Source organism: Cinclus cinclus, chromosome 17 (genome assembly GCF_963662255.1).
Source record: "Cinclus cinclus chromosome 17, bCinCin1.1, whole genome shotgun sequence".
NCBI lineage: Eukaryota > Metazoa > Chordata > Aves > Passeriformes > Cinclidae > Cinclus > Cinclus cinclus.
In genome coordinates, this window is record NC_085062.1 from 12,628,178 (window position 1) to 12,648,877 (window position 20,700).

A 20,700-nucleotide genomic window follows, 5' to 3' on the forward strand; every position below is an offset into this window, starting at 1 on the left:
GCCCCGAGCGGAACTACCGGGATGGGCGGGGCCGGGGGGCGGGGCCGGGGCTGGGTCCGGCTCCCGGTCCGGCTGTGGATCCGAGGGGCGGGACCGGGGCTGGGCCGCGCTGCAGTGACCGAACGGGCCGGTTTAGCCCCAAACCCTCGCCCACCCTCCGGATCGGCTGCAGCCGCGGGGCTGGGGCAATTCAGTCCGTGGGTTGTCTTGGGAGTGGAAGGAGCCTCCCTCTGTCCTTCCTTTGAAGGAGAACCAGCTGGTTCAATAAATCAACTTTTTGAAGGAAACCTTTTTAACTGCGCTGCCTCGTGCAGCGTCGCAGGCGGCGAGAGGCCGGGCAGGGAAGGGGCTCTGCGGGGACAGGGACCTGTCACAGCCGGCGACCCTCACAGCCCCCACACTGCTTCCCTCGACTGGGAATGCTCCTTGGTCCCCGCGGAGATATCTGTGCGTTATGGTCGGACAGAGCACGAAAAGGGCCATTCCCGTCAGTTCATACGAGCACCGATAGTGAGAACAGATTTACATCAGTCACATTTACACCGCACCGTAACTCCGGGAACAGGGCTCTTCCCAGCCTGTGGGGTGACACAGGCTCATCCAGCCGTCACCAATCTCTGCTCCGAAGGGTCTCGGTTCTCCTCCTTGACCACAGGGAATTCCTCATAAACTTAGCCCAGAGTCCAGCTTTAGATGGTAAAGTGGCCTAAAATAGAAACCACGCCATGCGCTCGCTGTGTCGTGCGGCTCGTTAGGGATGGGCTGGAACGAGTCCCGCTCGCAGTGCCCTCCACCCCCGCACACTCCGGACAGTTCTCAGTGCCCACCGCCCGGCTGGCCGTGCTGGCACCGGGGTGCCCGTGCCCCCACGGGGGGAGTGGGCAGAGGCTCACGCACCCCAAGGGCTCCCCCCGGGTCAGCAGCACACCCGGGCTCTGTTCCTGTCGCACAGAGCTGCGTGTTAGGGATTCACACTGCAAATGTCATGACGGACTGTCTGGAACCTGCCATCTCCCCCATCCTGTTGAATTGGTAATTTTTAAATGAAATATTCATTGTTTCTATCTCTCAAACATCAGTGCACCAGTCAGACCTTGGGGACTGGAGCCCCAGGACCAACACGCTGTGCAGAACAGCCTACCAGAACCAAATCCCAGTGATGTCGATCCAAGGTTTGCTCCAATTCTCTTTCCTGGACGAGAACACTTGGCAACTGAAATATGATTCCCTCGCAAAGGCATCTGTTTATGTCCCCTCCTGTGCCAACCCTCCTCAGAGAAGTGCTGGTGAGATGCCAAGTGACTCAGTGGGCTTTGAATGTGTCATCGTGCTGTTTTGAGTCACTATTCCTCTTTTTGGGGTGTTTTTTGTAACCTTACCAACTGTGTATTCCTATTTGATTTCCCAAAGCACTGTGAGCTGTTGGAGCCTCTGCCCAAAATTGGGGATATTAACTCCACATGTATAACCCAGTTAGATAATTATATGTAGACACACTATTTGTACAAATTTATCTGGCAAAAAAGCCCTGCATCTGTTCACCTGTGACAACATGCCAGAGACCTTCAAGACTTCACAATGGTAGAAGTTAAATCTGAAATCTTAATGGAAATCACAGCTTTCTGATCTCAGTGTGCAGGGAAACTGCCAACCTGTCTTGCACAGATAAGGCAAAGCATTAAAATCAGCTTGCTGGCTGCTGGTTCTGTTGAAAATTCATTTCTCAAGGTTCAATTCAGAGCTGTCTAAAGGTACAGGGCAAGCAGGCTTCAGATCAGATGTGGAAGAGGAGAATTTCTCCAAGAAATAAAGCTTTGGAAAATGAACTTTTATTTGAAAGGATCCTTCCCTGGTGTGATTTGTGGTCAGGAGGAAGTTGTTCAGCACTGAATGCAGCAGTGAGGATGATCAGATGTCACAAGTCAAGGCCTGGGATGAGTGCCCTGTTCCGGCAGCGCTATCCTGGTGCTGTGACAGATACTCAGGGATCACCTCCTGTGCGGGGAGGCTGCTCCTCTCTCTCATGGTGACAAGACACAAAAGCAGCTTTTTTATTTTGAGCCGCACAAAAAGCACCAAGAGGAGAATTGAAAAGCTGGAGCAACCCCAGGAACGTGCTGCTGGAGGTCAGTGTGTCTTCCCTGCCAGGCTGTCATGGAAGCTGCAGTCTGGCATCCTGCTTACTGAACAGCACCTTCCACAGCTTCTGTCTTTGCTCACATTCCACGTCAAAGTCCTAAATGACAACCTGGTCTGGGTAGAGGATCTGCTTTGTTGTTGTGCAGCCCCAAAGGGATCTGTTCTCCTACTCACACAGGAGTCTCAGCAGTTTCTGGGCCCCATGCCCAAACCAGGTGAGGCCCCTGTTGTCCCACCTGCTTCTCTAAGGGACATCAAAGAGAGTTTAGCGCTGCTCATGCACAGGTCAGAGGGGCCAGGGAACCCTGAAGGACCAGCACTCTTAAACATACTTTAAAAATAGAATAAAATGAAAGAGTTAAAAAATGGCTGAGAAAAATATCAGTGTAATCTAAAAAAAAAAAAAAGAAGAAAAAAAAAGAAAAAAGAGACCTGCAGTACTAAATTGCAAAGTTGTAGAAATTGGCCATTAAATGTTCAAAGCAGCTGAAATGCAATTACAGTAATAGGCATGAATCAGGATAACCATGGGCTTTGCAATATTTCAATCCAGCTCTACTTTTCCCTTTTTTTCCATTTTATCTTAATAATATATACATTAACTTACCAAGGACTAATGGAAGTTACAAACCTTGAAATCACAGAATCACAGAATTATGTCGATTGGAAAAGCCCTCCAAGTCTGTCCAATTACCACTTTGGCAACTAGACCAGCCACTAAGTGCATATCCATGCATTTTTTTAGCACTTCCAGAGATGAGAACCCCACCATTGCCCTGGACAGCCTGGTCCAGGGCTTTGCAACCCTTTAATGAAGAAATTTTCTCAATATCAACCCTGACCCTCCCCTGGCCCAGCCTGAGGCCGTTCCCTCTCCTCCTGTCCCTGATCCCTGGAGCAGAGCCTGACCCCTTGGCTGTCCCCTCCTGTCAGGGAGTTGTGCAGAGCCACAAGGTCCCCCCCTGAGCCTCCTTTTCTCCAGGCTTTTCTCATTTTCCCAGCTCCCTCAGCCCCTCCTGGTGCTCCAGCCCCTTCCCCAGCTCTGTTCCCTTCCCTGGACACACCCCTCAATGACAATGACACCTTTCACAGCACAGCCTTGGCAGCCGCAGAACCAAAGGTGTCACTGTTAAACTGATGGACCGACATTAATAGACCTGATGCATCTAACATTAATTTATTCACGATGTTTTCAGTTTTCCATCATTCTCCAGTTAATCTCCTCTATGTTTATTCTTAGTCTAAAGTCTTATTGTATGATATTTTTTATTCTGGTCACTAATGAAAGTCACCAGAGGTGATCCAAGATGCTTCTTAGTTCAGCCCCTGCCTGGCAGTGCAGCAGTGAAAGGGCAGGAACACCAGTTCCCATTGCTCCAGGAGGCTGCAGGTACAGTGTCCATCTGGCCAGGGGAACCAAGAACTGCTCAACTTCAGAGTTTTAATGGTGCAAGTTTTTGTGGGTGGGAATTCCCAGCAGGCACAGCCCTGAGCAGGTTACCAGTCTGTGTCTACAGGAAAGAATTATCACTGAAGATAGGCAGTTAAATAATATCACCTTCTAATGATACTTCAAGCAACTCCTCTGATCCAACAGCTTCTTGCCCTCTTTTTGCCTCCTGTTTCTCTAATTATCCAACTTCAGGAGGAAGGTGATTAAGTGCTTATTAAGGAAAATAAATATGGTTTATTATGAAAAGCATCTTTTTCAGGCAGCTTCATTGTAGCAACACACCACATGACACAGGTTAGAATTGTGCCAGTTTGCTTTTCCTGAGAAAAGACAGGTTCAGCAGAAAATGCTTTCAACCTTTTCCTTTTTAGCTCACAAGGCAAACAATATCATGGAATGGTATGAGTGGGAAGGGATCTTAAAATTCACCCCATTCCCACCCCCTGCCATAGGCAGGGACAACTTCCACCATCCCAGGCTGCTCCAAGCCCTGTCCAGCCTGGCCTTGGACACTCCCAGGGATCCAGGGGCAGCCACAGCTGCTCTGGGCACCCTGTGCCAGGGCCTGCCCACCCTCCCAGGGAACAATTCCTTCTCAATATCCCATCCAGCCCTGCCCTCTGGCAGTGGAAGCCATTCCCTGTGTCCTGTCCCTCCAGCCCTTGTCCCCAGTCCCTCTCCAGCTCTCCTGGAGCCCCTTTAAGCCCTGGCAGGGGCTCTGAGCTCTCCCTGGAGCCTTCTCTTCTCGTCTCCCTGAACAGACCCAACTCTCCCAGCCTGGATCCATAGGTGAAAATGATGAGTCTAACATGAAGCCATATTAATCTAATAATAATCTCATATGGATTATTAGTCTATTAAAGAAAATAATATAAGCATCCATAAACCAAGAATTCTGGCCATTCTGCCCACTCTGAGCTCCTGGCACATCCTCAATACCAATGACTTCAGCTTTGATTTCTGGGTGGCATCCTTGCAGAGCCAGGCTCAGCCAGCTGTGCTCCTACCTGGAAACATGGTCCCCAAAGCCATTTCCAGTGTTTGCTCAAAAATGTTGTCTCTGTTCCACTGAATTTGAAATTCTGAGTCCCCCAAGTCTTCCTATTTGAGTAGTCCTGTGATAATCATCTTGATGGGCAGCCAAGGCAGTGTCCTCGTGCTGCTTCCCTGCAGCAAAGCGTCACTAATGGAACATCTTGTAATATGGGCTTATTACAAGACAAAAAAATCCTAAAGTGAGGCACTTGCAAAATGTTCTGACTAAAATATGTATGTAATAAAAAATCTCATTATTTTCGAATTATTCATCTACTTTGCAAGGGAATGAGTCAGAGCATCTGTTTCGGGGCCCCATCAGGATGACTGGCAGTGCCTCTCTCCTGGCACATTTGAATCAAGGGTGGCCCTTAAACTGTACCGACCCCAATGTCACCTGCTGCCACTTGGACTGAAAGAACAATGAAATAGTACTTGTTGGATGGGAGCAGGAAGAATGGAAACACCTACACATTGAGGAACACTGTGTAAATACTGTGGTCAGGGTCAGCCTTCTTTTCAGGCATTCATCAAAAACGCAGGAGAGCAAAATGAGTGAAACATTTAAATAGGAGAAAAGATGAAAACCCAAACAAAATAGGAGAGATGAGACGAGAAGATCTGGTTTTGGGTAAAAAACTGGGCAAAGGAGTCAGTTTGGAGCCCTGAGAAAGCAAACTGCCCTGTGTTCTGACTCTTCTTACTGAAGCAGGACTTGGTGTGCTGACTGGTTTTTTTTTTTTAAGATATATCTAACCCTGCCATCAGTTTTTCATCATAACAGAAACAGCCTGCCAACGCCAAGGTGGCTGCTGGGGCCACAGGAGGGAAGTGTATTAAAGGGCACTGGGTGGTACCAGGGCCAGGAAAGGACCTGGCACACCTTTGGTTTTGCTGTTCTCCCTGTTCCAGGTGGGCACAGCTCCGGGACTGCAGCTTCTGTGCAGGATGGGCACGAGAGCAGCCTCTGGAAAGGTGATCTGAGGGATGAGGGTGGTGTGACCCAGGGCAGGATGCTCTCACCTCCCCACCACCATGGGCAGATTTTAACACAGCTAATAACTCAGGTGACTTTTGGCTTGCAACTGCAGCCCAAGGAATATCTTTCCACACCAGGCAGGCAGCTCTTCTTTCCATAAGAAGCCAATTGGTAACTCAGTGGCTGTACCTCAAATGGCAAGAGTGGTTTGGAAAGGACTTTTTGGCTTTTGGGGTCAGTTGTTGGTGGCAATGGCATCAGGGGGCAGCAGCTCTGGGAAGGACGACCCAGAGCCTCGGGACTTGAGCTGTTGGAAGCTCTGGTAGTTCTCATGTTTCAGCCCAGACTTCTCATGGCCATCGGATACTTGTTTTCTTGTACAGGAACATCACCCTTGCTCTTAAGGGAGATGTGTTTACTGCTGTGTTTACTCCCTAAGTTTCATGAAGTACAACTGTATCTTTTCTCAGCATTTAGGTTTTCTGGCTAAACAAATAATCTCAAGATCCTTGTATAAGAAAAAAAACCCCACAGGACTAGCCTATAATTACTTTCCAGTCACATTTTAAGTTTAAAAGTGATTAAAAGTGACCAGAGCTGCTTGCATAATTCCAGGGAAGGTTGCAGCAGAGGCTTCTATAATGGCATTAACATTCCCCTTCTCCTGGAAATACTTCCATGGATATGTGCTTTTTGTCAGATCTGCTTTAGATTGGGAGTTTGTCATCATCTCAAGATCAACAAATACACCCAGATTTTCCCTTCTTCTGTCATTTCCAACTGATGAGCTCCCAGCTTGTAGCAGAGATTCTTGTTAGCAATTCCCAAGGGCATGACCTTGTACTTTCCACTATTAAATTTCATCCTATTTCCAGTGTGCCAGCACTCCATGTTATCCAGCGCTTCCAGCAATACAGCTATTCCTGCTGCACTCCCAGCTTTGTGCCATCAGCAAATGCCATCAGCTCCCTCCTACCTTTTGTTCCAAGGCCTGTCTGAAAAATAATGTGCAAGAGCAAAAGCACACATGGGCCAGGCTGTGGTCCTGGTATTCCAGGGAGGGGAGGCTACCTGGGAGGAACATGGGAATCCAGGAACTTTCTTCCCACTCTTCTCTTTGTAATCCCACAAATTCCCTTGCTGCATCCACAGCTGGTGTACGTTTGAGGTGACTTCTCTACCTTTTCCACCTAGCTATCTTTTCTTATGGACGTGCTTTCCATTAATTTACTGAAAAAGTTAATGCATCTATTATATATCCATGTATAGGAAACAACTATCAAGGGTGTAATCTTAGTTAATCTTAGTTAAATGCAATCAGTCTTGATGTATGTGTAAAGATACATCACATTTTTATTTTACATTTTTAAACTTACTTGTCTGTCCCCAGCTTTTTCCTTTTTATTTTATATTTTAAACTTTTAATGCTCCTGAGGTCACACTAGCAGGTGTCAAAATGGCTGGATTTAAGCTCCTGCTTAAAATCAGCCAGTGCTTCAGGGGTTCCTCCATAATTCATTACCACCCTCCACCTCCCAAATTAAAATCCCTGTTCTGGATGAGTGAGGATACACTCCAGGTCCTTCAGGACTCTGGGCTTGGGAACACCTTGTTCCCTAAGATGTGTGTCAGGTTCTCACAGGCCTTGCTCTCCCTTTGGGTCCAGTAATTTCTATTTCCATAAAGTAGTTCTCATCCTTTGCCCTGATCATCATGGAAAATAGAAGCAAAAGTCACTTAACATTGGGCCATGTATTAAAAAATAGACTGGAACACAAGATACAGAGAGGTTTGGGACACAAGACATGGAATGTCTCCATGGAATGTGTGTGATCAGGTTGGTGAAGATAAAATGTATAAATACAACAAGCAGCTGGAAATGCCAGCTTTTCATGTCACAGGGATGGCACTGCAGGATTTGCCCCTCTTTAAGGACCAGAAGGAGCACCCAGCAGGTTCTGCTGTACAGGAGCTCCAGGTCTTCAGGACCCAGCTTCCCAAAGCAGGCCACATTTGATCTCCCTCCAAGCACACTGCAAATGGCAACATTTAACAGGGACTTTTCAAAATTCATATTTTGCTTGCTGATGCTGTCAACACATATTCCTTTCAGCTACAGCTCCACTGGCTCTACATATTTTCATTCCTTTCGGGTGTAAACAGGCCAGGAATCCTGTTTTTCCCTTCAGTTACCTGTATTTCTTCCAAAGTTCCTCTGAAAGTATGTAATGACGTTCAGATCACATTTGCATTCAGATGATGGCATGTTGTTGGAAAAAAACCCTTCAGAGGGGCTGATTAACTTCCTTTCAAATGTTTGGTGTCCCTGACCAAGGGAGCCAAACCAGAACACAGCTCACTGCGTGGCTCATATCTGAGTGTGAAAGCACAGGCTTCTGTATTTTGCATTTTTCCCTCTGAACATTTATGCTCCTTCCAGTTTAGACATGACCTAATGACAGACTGAAGTCCATCTGTTACAATGACTAGCCTAGGACTCAGAGGGAGAGTCCTGTGGATAATTTAGGAGTGCATTTTATAGCTACTTGCAAGCATTTCATTTCAGATCAAGGCAAATATGAGGAGCAGGTGGAAATCTCCTGCAAAAGTACAACCTGACCTACATATGGTATTGTATATTAAAGATATGTATAAAAATAAAACATTAATGATCCATCACAGATGCAACAAAACCCAGATATAAATCTCGCTGCTGGAAAGGAGCTCCATCGCACAAGGCTCAGCTAGAGCTTCATTTGGAACCAGCAATGCTCCTGCCACCTCCAACACTGCTGCCATTCTCCAGCTTTCCTGTGTTTTCTGTAGTTTAACACTCACAGGCCTTTTGCTTTATCACTTGTCTCTCAGTTTCCATGTGTTTTTTGGCAGTCCTGCCTTGTGCTGGCTCCCAGCTCCCCATTACCTCACGCTTTAGGAGCCACGGGCTGCACAGGGTGGCTTGGACAGCACGTGGGGCCACACATGGTCCCGCAGCTGAACTGAATGTCACCAAAGAAATATCAGCCAGCAGACCTTGTACACCAGAATGGCTTCCGTGGATCACAGAATATTCAAAGGAAGCCACAAAGATCATCCAAAGTCCAAACCTTAAATGAATGGCCCTTACAGGGATTGAACCCACAGCCTTGGTGTTATCAGCACCATGCTTTGATTAACTGAGCTACAACACGGTTTTTCTCCAGGGTTTTTTGAGGATCCTGAGGAGGATGGGTGGCAGTGGATGCTGTGAGGTCTGGGAACACACACTTCAGCCCCCCTCAGTACACATTTCCACTATTACCTGACTCACAGGTTGGCCGAGGTGGCTGCCTCTGCTGGGATCCTGCCTATTCTACAGCCTCGCTCAGGCAGTGCCAGGCTTATAGACCTTACAGGGGGATAATGGGGAAGGGGTGATTTGGTTTCATAGAATGACAGAATAGCTGGGACTAGGAGGGACCTCTGGAGGTCACCCAGTCCTGCCCCTGGAGATGGTTTTCTGATCAGGTGACACAGGAACATGTCCAGGGTTTGGATTATCCCAGAGAGGGAGTCTACATGTCCTCCCTGAGCAGCTGGTCCAGTGCTCTGCTGTTCCTCACGTTGAGGTAGAACTTCTTGTGTTTCAGTTTATGGCCATCACTCTTCCTTCTGTCTCTGGGTACCACTGAAAAGAGTCTGGTACTGACTGTCCTTTGATACCCCTTGGAGATTTGCATGGTTTGATGAGATCCCGTCTGAGTTTTCCCTTCTCCAGACTAGCCAGGCCCGGCTCCTGCAGTGTCTCCTCCTCAGGGAGATGCTCAGTCCCTTACTCATCCCTGTTGGCCCTGCCTTTCATCCTCTGAGGGGCCGAGGGATGGCAGCCGCCTCCTGAGGGCACGGCGAGCGCCGAGGAGAGCGGGGCCGCGACCTTACAGAGTAGAAAAAAAACTTTAAAAACGTTTCAGCGCCCAGGCCGTCAGACCATGGAAGGGGCTGCTCAGGGAGGTGGTGGAGTCACCCTCTCTCGGGGCGTTCAAGAGGCGCCTGCATCTGGCGCTGGGTGATGTGGTGCGGTGTTTTAGGGGTTACGGTGGCGGCGCTGGGCTGACGGTTGGAAGAGACGATCTTAAAGCAGTAGATGATCTTCCAACCTGAATGACGCGGTAATTCCCCGTTTCCCTGCTCCCACGGTCCGTTCAGCGCGGGCCAGGGCGGGCTGGCATCACCCCCTTCCTTCCTTCTCTCTCTCCCTCCCTCCCTCCCTCCCTCGGGGGGTAGGGAGGGAGTGGCGCGCGCCCGGCCCCGCCCCGCGGGGGGAGGAGGGAGGAGGCCGCGCGGCGGCCATGTTGTTGTGTCCGTGAGGCGGCGGCGGCGGCCCCGAGCCCGCAGCGACCCCGGCACCCGACAGGACGCCGCGCCTCGGCACGGGCGGGGGCTCCGCGCCATGCCCTGCCTAGCGGTAAGGACTTGCCGGGGTGCCCCTTGTCCCGCGGCGGGGAGGGCCGGCCCGCCGCCATTGGGCCTGGCGGAGCGCGGCCGCGCTGTCACTGAGGGCCGCACACGCCCCCTCGGCTGCGGGTGAGGGGCGGCGGCGGGGCTGGCACGGCGCCCTCGGCCCCGCTCCGCTCCGCGCGGCGCGGCCGGCAGGAGGAGGAGAAGCCGGCCCGGCTCGGCGGCCGCGATGCGGCGGCCTCTTGTCCCCGGGCGGGCGGCGATGCCGGGCGGCCCCGGGCCGGGCCCTGCGCTGAGGAGTTCTGGCGGCCGGAGCAGGGTGGGCTCCCCGGGACATGGGGACTCCTATTGCCCGTGGCCTGTGGGCCTCGCCCGGCGCTGCCGCCCCTCTGCCCGGCTCGCGGGGGTGGCCTCTCCTCGCCGAGCCCGGCCGGGGATCGTCCCGTGCCGCTGGCCGCCGCCGGCCCCTGCTCGGCTGCTCCGGGCGCCGGGGCTGTGGTGTCAGCACAGTTCAGCTGCCTTTGCGCGTGCGGTGCGTGCGGCCGAAATTCCCGTTTTTGTAAGTGGGACTGGTTAAGGTTTTTTATTTATATGGTTTTGGGGCTTTAATTGAGCCTCTTCCCCGTGTTCCTTTTAACAGTCCTGTTCTTTCGCTGGGATATGAGCAGATGTTGCCCTTCCCTGGTAAGTACTTTGCCCCCCCAACATGGAGTTTAAGTTTGTGCATTGAAGTTGTTCCTGTTCTTGCTCTTTTAGAGAGCGTTTTTTGATTAGCAGATGAGAGCTGGTGTTTCTTCACAACTTTATACAGGAAACTGATTTCTTTCCTTTCTGTGCACACTTCCCTTACTGTGGGAAGGTTGGGTGTCATCTTGTAACTCTTGCAGACTTCACGTCTTATAGGCACTTTTCTGAGTGCTTCACGTGTTTGTTTTCTTGTGTGATGTAGCCATGTGCAATAAGGCTTTCTTTTAGAAGAAAAGAACTTGGCTAGTGAATCACTTTAGGTAGTGCTGAGTGGAAGCACAGCTTGGCTTTCTGGGGAGTAGAAAGGCATATTTATATTATTTATATTATGAAGCTGAGTCTACTAGGAAGGGGTGGCAGCATGACAGAAGGAGCTATGACAGGTTTGTTGTAGTACCTGTCATGCTTTGAGCTTCAGATAAAGAACTGAGATGCCTTTTGTCTGCTACTAAAGCATGTGGTATTTGGAAATGAACTTTTTTTGCTGGAGGTTAAAGAGGTTTTATGAAGGAGTACTTGTAAACTGGAGGGGAGGAGGCTGATATCTGATACCTGCTTTGCTTCAGCTGTTACTGATTACAGTGGGTTTGGGAGATAGAAGTGGTGCTTTCTTTCCTAGCACAGGCAATACTAGGCTGTAAGGGTTGAAACTTTGTGCAGATAAGTGAAGGTGGGGCACTAAAATGCTTCAGTGACAAGTGGTTCTGTGCCTGCTTTGGCGCTTGGAGAAGGGCAAAGGCGCACCAACAGTGATTTTTTTTTCTGGGTGTTTGCACTGAAAGGTGCTCTTGTACCACTTGAGTTTATAGGAATGGTAAATTGAGAGCCAAGCTGAGTTCTCTCATTGGCAGTGCTATAGGTGCCTGTCTGGGGTACTGTTAATATCTATTGCATGAGCTGTCTGCACTAGCAATTATTGAAATATCAATGCTAACCTGCGCAAGGAACAACCCATGCAACTCAAAAATGGTACCACAGAAGTGGGATAGGTCAGCTTGACAAGCTCTCATTTTATTTTTTTATTTTTCATAAAAATGGCCATCTGCATCTGGAGGAGACAGAAATGGAGCCTGCCCGGGCTTCTGAAATAGAGGATACAATATTTTATCTCTAATCTCATTCCACCTACGTGCAAGCCAGGATGATGGAGAGAAGTATGTTGTCAGCTTGCAGGAGTAGGAGGAACGTGGCTGTGCAGTGCTTTGCTGGCAAGTAACCTGGAAAAAAGGAGTAACTTAAGGAGAAGGGGATCTTTGGGCTTTTGGAGTAACGGGCAGGAGCCTGGAAAGTCTGATGGGAAGAGGAATTGTCTCTGTGGAGGAACTGGGTTGGCATCCAGCATGGAGTTTGAGATCTTTTCACCTGCACAGCTCAAAGGGCTGTGAAGGCTGTTCCTGCTCTGGTGGCTTCCTATTGGGAATTGTAACTGGGGACAAGAGGATAGGACTCTTCCAGTTGGTATCAGTGGTACCTTCAGAGCACCTGACTCCAAACAGCCAATTTAATGCTAATCAAATCTTGTGAGCAAGAATTAAACATCCAGACACTTAAACATGCATGTATTTCATAGTAGCTTTCACTGGCTGAATCAAAGTAATGGTATGTTTCTCTCAAAACAACTTGTTAGATACTGAATTATCCCAGAAATAATGTGCAACTATTCTGCATTTTCCTCCAGCCTGAGTAGCTGGTGGCATAAAGATCTGCCTGTGATATCCCATGTGGGTTTTGAACTGAGAAATGAGCTTCGTGTCTTGTGACTTCAGCCCTCTTCTAGATATTGGTGCCGTAACTTCCCAGTGCTGTCGGGAAAACTTTAGGGATATTCTTAGGACTCAGTTTGTGCTGTAATTCTTGTGAATAACTGGATTGTTAAAAGGCAAGTATTTCTTTCTTAGTGGTGCTTCAGAATTTCAGGGTAACTGAGAAGGGTTTGCATGAAAGACCTCAAAGTGAAGTTAGTGACAAAGTGAAGAACTCGAAGTGAAGTCAGTGGCAATTCAGGAATTTGAAATACTGACATTTTACTGTGTCTGTTTACTGTGCCCAGCGAAGAGCTGGCACCCTCAGCTCCTGCTGCTTTCCAGCTTCTACCTTGGATGTGTTAGCCCCGAATGGTGCAGGGTTGCTGTGTGCATTGACTTGGAAACGTGTCAGCTGCTTGTGGGATGGGCAGAGGTCACAAACCACAGCCTTCTTTGGTGTCAACTGACCTTATTTGGAGGGCAGCTTTGGCAAAACAGCCCAAACTTTGTCCCTTTGCTTTGAGTAGTTGAGAAGCACTGACAGAATGGACTTGATACCACAGAAATCTGAGGGTAAGCTGGAGAGTGAATAGCCCCGACCTATTCTTACCCTTACCTGCTGAAGTTTCTGGTAGTGGTGTCAAGGAGGTGACCCCCAGTTGGCTGTAGGTTTTCCGGGGGTAATGTGTCATCTCTTAAGGAAGGCCTCAAGTCCATCTCTGCTGCTCAGAGCTACAGGGAGGAGCCAGCTTGTAGTAGAAAGGAAGAGATGCAGCATGATCTTGTTGCAAGCAGGGATATCTCTGACCTTCAGTCTGTTACGAGGTGTCAGGTTGTGCTGCTCTGAGCCATAGGTGCTCTGTTCTCCTTCAGGAAGTACCAGTGTGCACCTGGAAGTGAGGCTTGGGGCTGCAGAGCCATGCAAAGTGAGCTGGGGAGGAAGGGAAGGAAGGCAAACAGGTGGCTTTCTGGAATTTTGGTTGAAATGGGAAAGCTGTTTCTGGAGTCACGAATGTCCAGCAGGAAGCACTGTTTGTAAAGGCTTCACTTAATACACAGTTGCTGATTCCTGGCTTTGACTTGTCTTCTGAAACTCCTCAGACTTGGAATATCTTCATGTGAAGTCTGGAAAGCAGCAGTGGTTTCTGCATGTGAGTGTGGCTGCCGGTTAAGCTGGTAACTGGATGAGTGCTCTGTAGGGCTTCCTGGGGGCCGCTGGATACTTCAGAGGCACTGTTCTTCCTCATGGGTATTAATGCTGAAAATAGTTGCAACAAGGTAACCATGGTAAGATCCATCCAGTGTGTGTATATGCATGAGTGAGGCAGCTAATGATATTGTAGTAGCTATCATGGTGGTGGTGGAACTCTTCCAAACTCTGATAAGAAGGAGGAGGAAAACCCAGGCTCTGCAAAAGACTTCCTAATTAGGGTGTTTTTGGCCTTCTTGGGGGAACTGGATTCCAGAAGACTTGAAGCTGGATGTTCCTTGTTAACTGAACTTGTCCAAGCTGCTGTATTGAATTATTGCTATTTCTGAAAAATTAATACCTTGAGCAAGCTTCCATTGGAAGTTGATTTTGGAGCAATAAATCCATTAGTTTTCATCTTGAGTAGGAATGCAGTGAAGAACTGTAAAGCAGCATTGGTGAGCTGGCTTGGGAACAGGCAGTTGTACATAACCACTTATGCCAGTAATGAAATGTGTTCTCAGTAACACAGCCAGATAGATCCTTAGTAGTATTAACCCCCTTTTTAAAGAGAAATTGAACCAAAATACTGAGTTGTAAATACTTCAAAATGCAATTTTGCAGTTGGATGTTAGTTGAAGAAGGGCAGAACATCAAAGAAACTGAGGCTTGGAGGAGCCCTGGGAGGTGACAAGCAAAGTAAGTTGTCCTTTGCCTTGCTCAGCACATCTTGGTGTTTTTTGTTCATTGTGATGGGCTGACACATGATGATGTAAATGAGGCTGGGATTGCTGTAGGGGGTTTCACCCGAGGTGCTGATGGAGCTGATGCTGTCCCTGCCTTGTGTGGCATTGGTTGTTCACCAAGTGATTCTGCAGTGTGCAAACAGCATGGTGGAGATCAGCTTCAGAGCTGATTCTGTGTCTGATGAGGTATTAGAACTAGTGCTAGATGAGCTTAGCTAGGACAATTTTCCTGTCACCTGTGGAATTAGTTTGAAGCTGGAATGAAATCAGAAACTTGGTGTTAGTCCCAGGCTACTTGGGAAGAGCTGGACTTTCCAAAGGGCAGCCAGAGCAGACCATTCCCTTGGCTGGGGTGCGTTCTTCAGAGGGAGAGCCATAACAGGGAATGTTCAAATGTTTGGGCTTCTGGGACTGGACAGCAGGGAAGGCTGCCATGGGGCTCAGAGCTTCCAGAATGTGGCCTAGAAGGCAGTGAATATGTGGGAAAGGCTTGTAGTCTGTTCCTTTGAAATTTAACTGTCTTCTTCCATCCTGTGTGTGATGATCTCAAGCTGTGTATTCTGTGCCCTCCTCTGTTTGATTTTATTCAAAAAACTCCTGCATCATCTGTAGTGACCTCGTCTTGGGTTAATTTCAGAGCTGAAGTTGTTCTTTACTACGCTGATCTCTAGCAGATATACCAGATTTAACCTCTCAGGTCCTGCTTGGTTTAGCCCTTACTGGAATAAAAATTGGAAAAGACTTTTTCCACCGTAATCTCTCCTTCCTACTTTTCAAGGGAACGTCATTGTCCAAGTAACTTTCCTTCCTGGATGTGTTTCTCCCTTGCTGTGAGCCCACCACGCCCATGGCTAAGCCTTTGGCTTCTACCAAAGGCTCTTGTACCCTGTTTTAAGAAAAGATTTTCATCAGGGAAAACCAGTGAAAATGGTATAAATCTTTCTTTAACTGAGATTTCTGAAAAGAAAGTAGTATGAAATAAATCTCTAGGGTGCCTGTCTGTATGATGAAGTCTTTTGTATATACAAGTCTAATAGTCTCTAAGTATTTTGAATTGTTCTGGTACTCTGAGGTTTAGTTTCTGGAACATGTAATCAGTATGGGGGGAAGTAATATATTTCAGGTTGAATTTGTGGAGGAAGGCTGCTGTATTGCCATAATTAAGTATTTGTAGTTTTTCTTTTGAATACCAGAGATTTGTGCACTGGTACAGACATTATTTATAGAAACACTGGTAGAACAGTTTTGTGTTGCCCTTTTGTGGGCCTCATTTGCTTCTCCAAGTTTAGGACTGCAAACTAAGGCTGCAATCAAAGCATTAATTCTGTGGTGTTACCTGAAAGGACGGAGAAATAAAAATAGTTTCTTTTCCCCTGTACCTTTAAAGGAGAGTTTTGACTTCTCTATCAACCAGGAAAGGGCAGACTCCTGACAAAATGACTCTTGTTTTCTCCAATGCTGCTTTTTCTGCTTGTGGAAGTGCCTGAGGGAAGCTGCTGCCAGGCACCTGAGGGAGGAGAGGACAGAAATCCTGTCTGTGTAGGTTGACATGGAGTCTGTGAGGACAAGATGCACTTGATTGGCTTCTTGAGTGCCCTTGGAGAGCAGAGCAAAGGCAGGACTCGCTGCAGGGCGACTCCCCAGCCCGCCCCGAGAGCAGCCTTTCATGTAGGGCTCATGTGCATCATGAGACTCCCGGGCCCTGTGAGTCTGACTCCTCAGCTCCTCTGAGGTTTGACTGTTCTGGGCAGGTAGGATTGTTATTTTTTTGGGTTTCTGTACAGCTTCAGGATTCCAGAACACAGATGGAAAATCAGATCTTCCCTTGAGTATCTTCCCTGTCAGATAGAGTTTAGCACTGTCTGGGTCAAGGGTAGACTACTAGAATACCGATTTTGGTTTTTCAGTTGCTAGGAGTAGTAATTGAAAGTATTGAGGAATTGAGTGAAACTGAAGGGTGAATTAGAGAAACTGTAGCAAAAAGACTGAGCACATAGAGATTAAAAACAATTTATTTGAACTGCACTGGTAGAACTGTGGCTGTGGAGTTCTAATACCTTCCACATCCTACACAAGATGCTACCTGAGTGAAGTAACTTCAGATACTTTTGAAGTGAGACATCAGTTTTGTACAGGAGATGTCAGAAGGATCCAGTCTGGGGGCTGGTCTGCCATTAAGCTCTGTCCTGTCACTCTTCCGATATCTCTGTCCATTCAAATTGAGTTTAAGTCCAAAGCTGCTTGTGGAAGTGGCTGCCATTAGGTCTGCAGTTGGTGGAAAGTTTCCTTGGTATTTCTAGGATTGGAATGGATGGAAAGCATTTCCCTGGAATATCCTATCCAGTAGTTAGCAGCCTGACTGTCCCTGTTCTCCTTGCAAGTGGATGAGGACAAGGAGGAAGCCAGTGCCTGTCTGATGTCATCTCTTGGAGCCATAATTGACCTAAATGTGTACCTGGGAAAGCTTTGCTTGTTCCATTGCTATCTGCAAGTGTGTAATTGCTATCATGGAAACTTAAAGCGGAGAGACATGAGCTGCTGGGAAGTTGTGCTGGTTCCTGCATCCTTGTTGGGCTGGAGACATTTCTTGGACCTTTTCAGACCTAGTGCTGTATGTGCTACAGCTGGAATTTGTCCTCAATTTTACCTGCCTCCAGCCTTCTCCAGCTAAAATTACTGTTGTCAAAGCTGACTTCTGCTGTTCTGTGGGCCTCATAAGTTCAGGTTTTTCAAATACTTGTATGTCTTCTGACAAAGAACAGATGAGCCAAAATTAGAGGCAGTGTGAAGAAAGCTCTCCTGCTATATCACAGAGTAGCTTGGCTTGAAATTTAATGTGAGCACATTTCACTGAACTCTCTGCAGCCACGTTGCTGTGGTCTGACCAGAGTAGAAACACCTTTCTTTTAAGTGTTTTGACCTGATAGCTTTGATTTTGTTGTTGTTGTTGTATTTGAATTTTCTTTATTTCCTTTTTATTTGCTTGTGAGAACAAATACTTAGTGTAGTGCAGGCATGGTTGAACTTTTGATCCAAGAAACCTGACCAAAATGTCTAAGCAGATTGCATTTCTAAATTGTTTTGATTATTTTCCTTTAATAAATAGAAGCTTGAAAGCAAGTGAAGTGTACTTAATGTAAACTTGCAAATTTTCTGCCATTGCCTGCAGAACTTTTCTTTCCATCTAAACACCATGCATGGTTTTTTAAGAGTGGATAAGCTTTTCATCAAATTAATGACTAATCCTTATCAAACAAGTGTTCATCTTTACAATTAGAGAACAGGAATGCTTAATTGTGTGCTGATTGGTGAACATACTAGTCATGAGTACATTTGAGAATTCAGGTTCTTAATTTTCTCTCACTGCTGGTAGCAGGAATTTGCTGTGAACAGGGCATTATATTCTGGTTGGATACCCATTATAATTAAATTATCATCTTTGTCTATGTTCAGTGAACCTTTCTTTGAGTGACTTCCAAAAGAATGCACCTTTTTGCACTTTGGGAAAATCTGAATTCTCTGAGGAAAAAGGAGGAAGATGGAACAAGGTAAATATTTTGAGGTCTGCTCGGCTTTCCATGTAGGTTTGGCTGGTGGATTATGGTCAAGGCACAGTTGTGTTCTAATGCAGAATACAATAGCTTGCTTGTTTTCTTTTACTTTGGGCTGGAATCTCTTAATCCCTTCAGACTCAAGCATGAGCATCACATGATTTGGAGGTGTTTGGTTAGTGTACTTCACTGCTGCAGAGCATCCCTGGACGTAACAGATGAGTAAATTTGGGCTGCACAGAGAAGCCACATGGAAATTTTCAGTTTTGGAGATCCATGGCCAAGTGTTTAATTTTGTGCTGGGTTGTGTTCTGGCAAAGCCATCTGGTCAGTTAGACTTGTCAGTATGGAAGGATCAGATACCTGCTGTAAAATTCCAAATTCTGTATAAAAGGGATTCCAACTCCAATGTACTAACACTGTACCTGTGTGTTCAGTATCCTACAGTGTTCAAATCATTACAGGGGGATTTGGAGGGAAACCTCCTTGCAGGAAAACTGGTGGTACAACTAATTGTAGGTCCCTTTTTTAGTCTGTGACCACATAGGACATCAGTGGATATAGAGCTATATAAGTAATACACATAAACCCTTGTTAAAGTAAATCAATAATAAATATTCATTAACAGTTAGTTTCAAGAAGCAGTAGCTCCCTGTATAGCTCTCTGATGGTACCAGTGTGTCTGGTCATTGTCATGTTGCTTTTCCCCCCCTTCAGTTCTGCAGGCTTTAGAAGCTGGAACCAAAGTGCCTTGCACTTGTCATACTGGAACTTTGGCTTTTAAATGGCAGGCTGAATGCTGACACTTGATGTGGATGACTGCTAAACACTGACCTGGGGAGAGGACTGGGCAAGGGGTTTTCTAAAATAGAATAGGATTCCCTCAAGTGCTGAAATGTGGGAATGAACTGAGGATGGCAGAAAGACTCCAGTGAGTTAGAAAATGTTGGTTTTGACTCTTGGTGCTGCTTTTTCAGAGTTTGGTCTGTTAAGCACAAAATCAGGGCAGCAGCTTCAGTCCCTGGTTCTACCTGCAACTGGAGGCAGCTGCTTGCCAAGGTGTTCCACTCGCATCAGAAGAATTGCAGAGGTAATTGGGCCACTGGAATCGTGGTGCCTCTATACTTAGCTCATTACTCCAGGCAAATTACCCTTTCCTTCTCCAGTGTTGACTGGCAGGCTGGAGAGCTGTCTAGCTTTCCATTGCTGGGGCATTCCAACTCCTCTGCAGTGTTTTCATTGCACAGGCACTTCTTCCTGTGAACTCTTGAAGGGCTGGTGATAACTGAGCAGCACAAAGGTCTAATGGTGGGAGTTGTAGAGTAATTCACTGAGGAGACAGCAGTGCCAAACCTGCTGTTGTAATCAGCACGGAGTAGAAGGCAGTCTGGAAACATGCTGGGTGCTCTGCTCACCTGTACAGGGTCCTTGGATTCATCACTGCTGGTGCCTGAGCTGGGTGGGTCTGGTGGAGGAGTCAGCCTGGGGAGTTGTGGACAAAGGGTTTTGCTTCGTTTGAGATGTGCAAGACATGTATAGCAAAGACAATAAGAGCTATTTCTTGCTTTCTTTGTGAAGCCTGTTTTTTTACCAAGCTGTTTGTGTACTGTGTATGGTCGCAGTTGTACTCCCCTCCGTGCAGGGTCACACCCAGAGAGCAGCCCCATTAAAACTAATGGTGCTGTTGCATCATGCCCCAGCCCGCCATGGTCCCATTCAGCACTCAGGTATGAAGACTTTTCCTCTTGCATAAGGCACCTTGATTTACTCGGGTCAGGGAGGAAGCACTTGGCAGCTCCCTAAAGAGTAAGTTACAAGCTGCTGTGCCCTGTAGCTTATTTTCTAAACATTAGTATTTCAAGTTATTGTCCAGCTTTCTAAACTGTGCAGGTGCCTGAGGCTGGACCACTGCTCACAGAGGCAGGGATTACCTGAGCAACTCTTGCTGGATACAGATGCTTTCCTGCTTCTAGCATGCTTCTCTCTCTGCTTTGAATACCAAATGATTTGGTATTAGCCCTAGAAGGGCTAAGCCTCATGTATTTGAACATATTTCAAGATCCCCAGGACTGCAATGGCTTAATCTACTTTGTCTCCTTTCAATTTTGAAGTATTTCTAACTACTGTTAATTTTTTTTTTTCTCTTGGTTCTTTCAGCAGAATTCAGCTTTTAGTCTCAACATCAGCCCTTACTGCCATGTGTCAATCCTGGCAAACTAAGTTGCGTGGTAGTTAAGAAATGTTTTTTCTGTAAGTATGCTTTGGGTCTAATAATGTAATTGAGATAAAGGGACTTCACAGAGGCAAGGAGTGGTCAATTAAAACATGCCTAGTCCAAAGAAATTGGTCTGAAGTGACTTAGTTCCTGAAAAGGACAAGAAAGGACTGAAGGATTTTGTGCAAGAAGTGAGCAGGTGGGCTAGGGAGAATCTAGTTTAACTTACACCTTAAAGAAAGGCCTTATGCCAAAACATCATCAAAACCTAATTTGTGTCCTTAAATTCCACAGTTTTTATGCTGCCTCTTGCTGAGACAATTAAGGAATTCCTAGAGCTAGTCTGAATTTCCAGGCTGGGTTTGGAAGGTGACAGCCACTTCTGCAGATGCAGAGAACACTCCAGTCTCTTCAGGTAGGCTGATGAGTCTTGATGATTTCATTGCTGATATATTTGATTTTCA

The 20,700-nt window shown here is 47.1% G+C and overlaps 1 protein-coding gene across 3 annotated transcripts in view; it reads left to right on the plus strand.

Moving 5' to 3' along the window:
* Nucleotides 1-9,926: 9,926 nt before the first annotated feature.
* The window catches only part of MTMR3 (myotubularin related protein 3), a 73,295-nt gene continuing 62,521 nt past the window's right edge, over nt 9,927-20,700 (plus strand). The window contains exons 1-3 of one of the 3 annotated variants that reach the window (XM_062504481.1): nt 17,924-18,018; nt 20,179-20,271; nt 20,531-20,651. The gene's annotated coding sequence lies outside the window, so the exon portion shown is untranslated. Of the gene's footprint in view, nt 10,051-17,923; nt 18,019-20,178; nt 20,272-20,530; nt 20,652-20,700 lie in introns of those variants that run through there. The other 2 variants (XM_062504482.1, XM_062504483.1) reach the window with 2 other exon arrangements.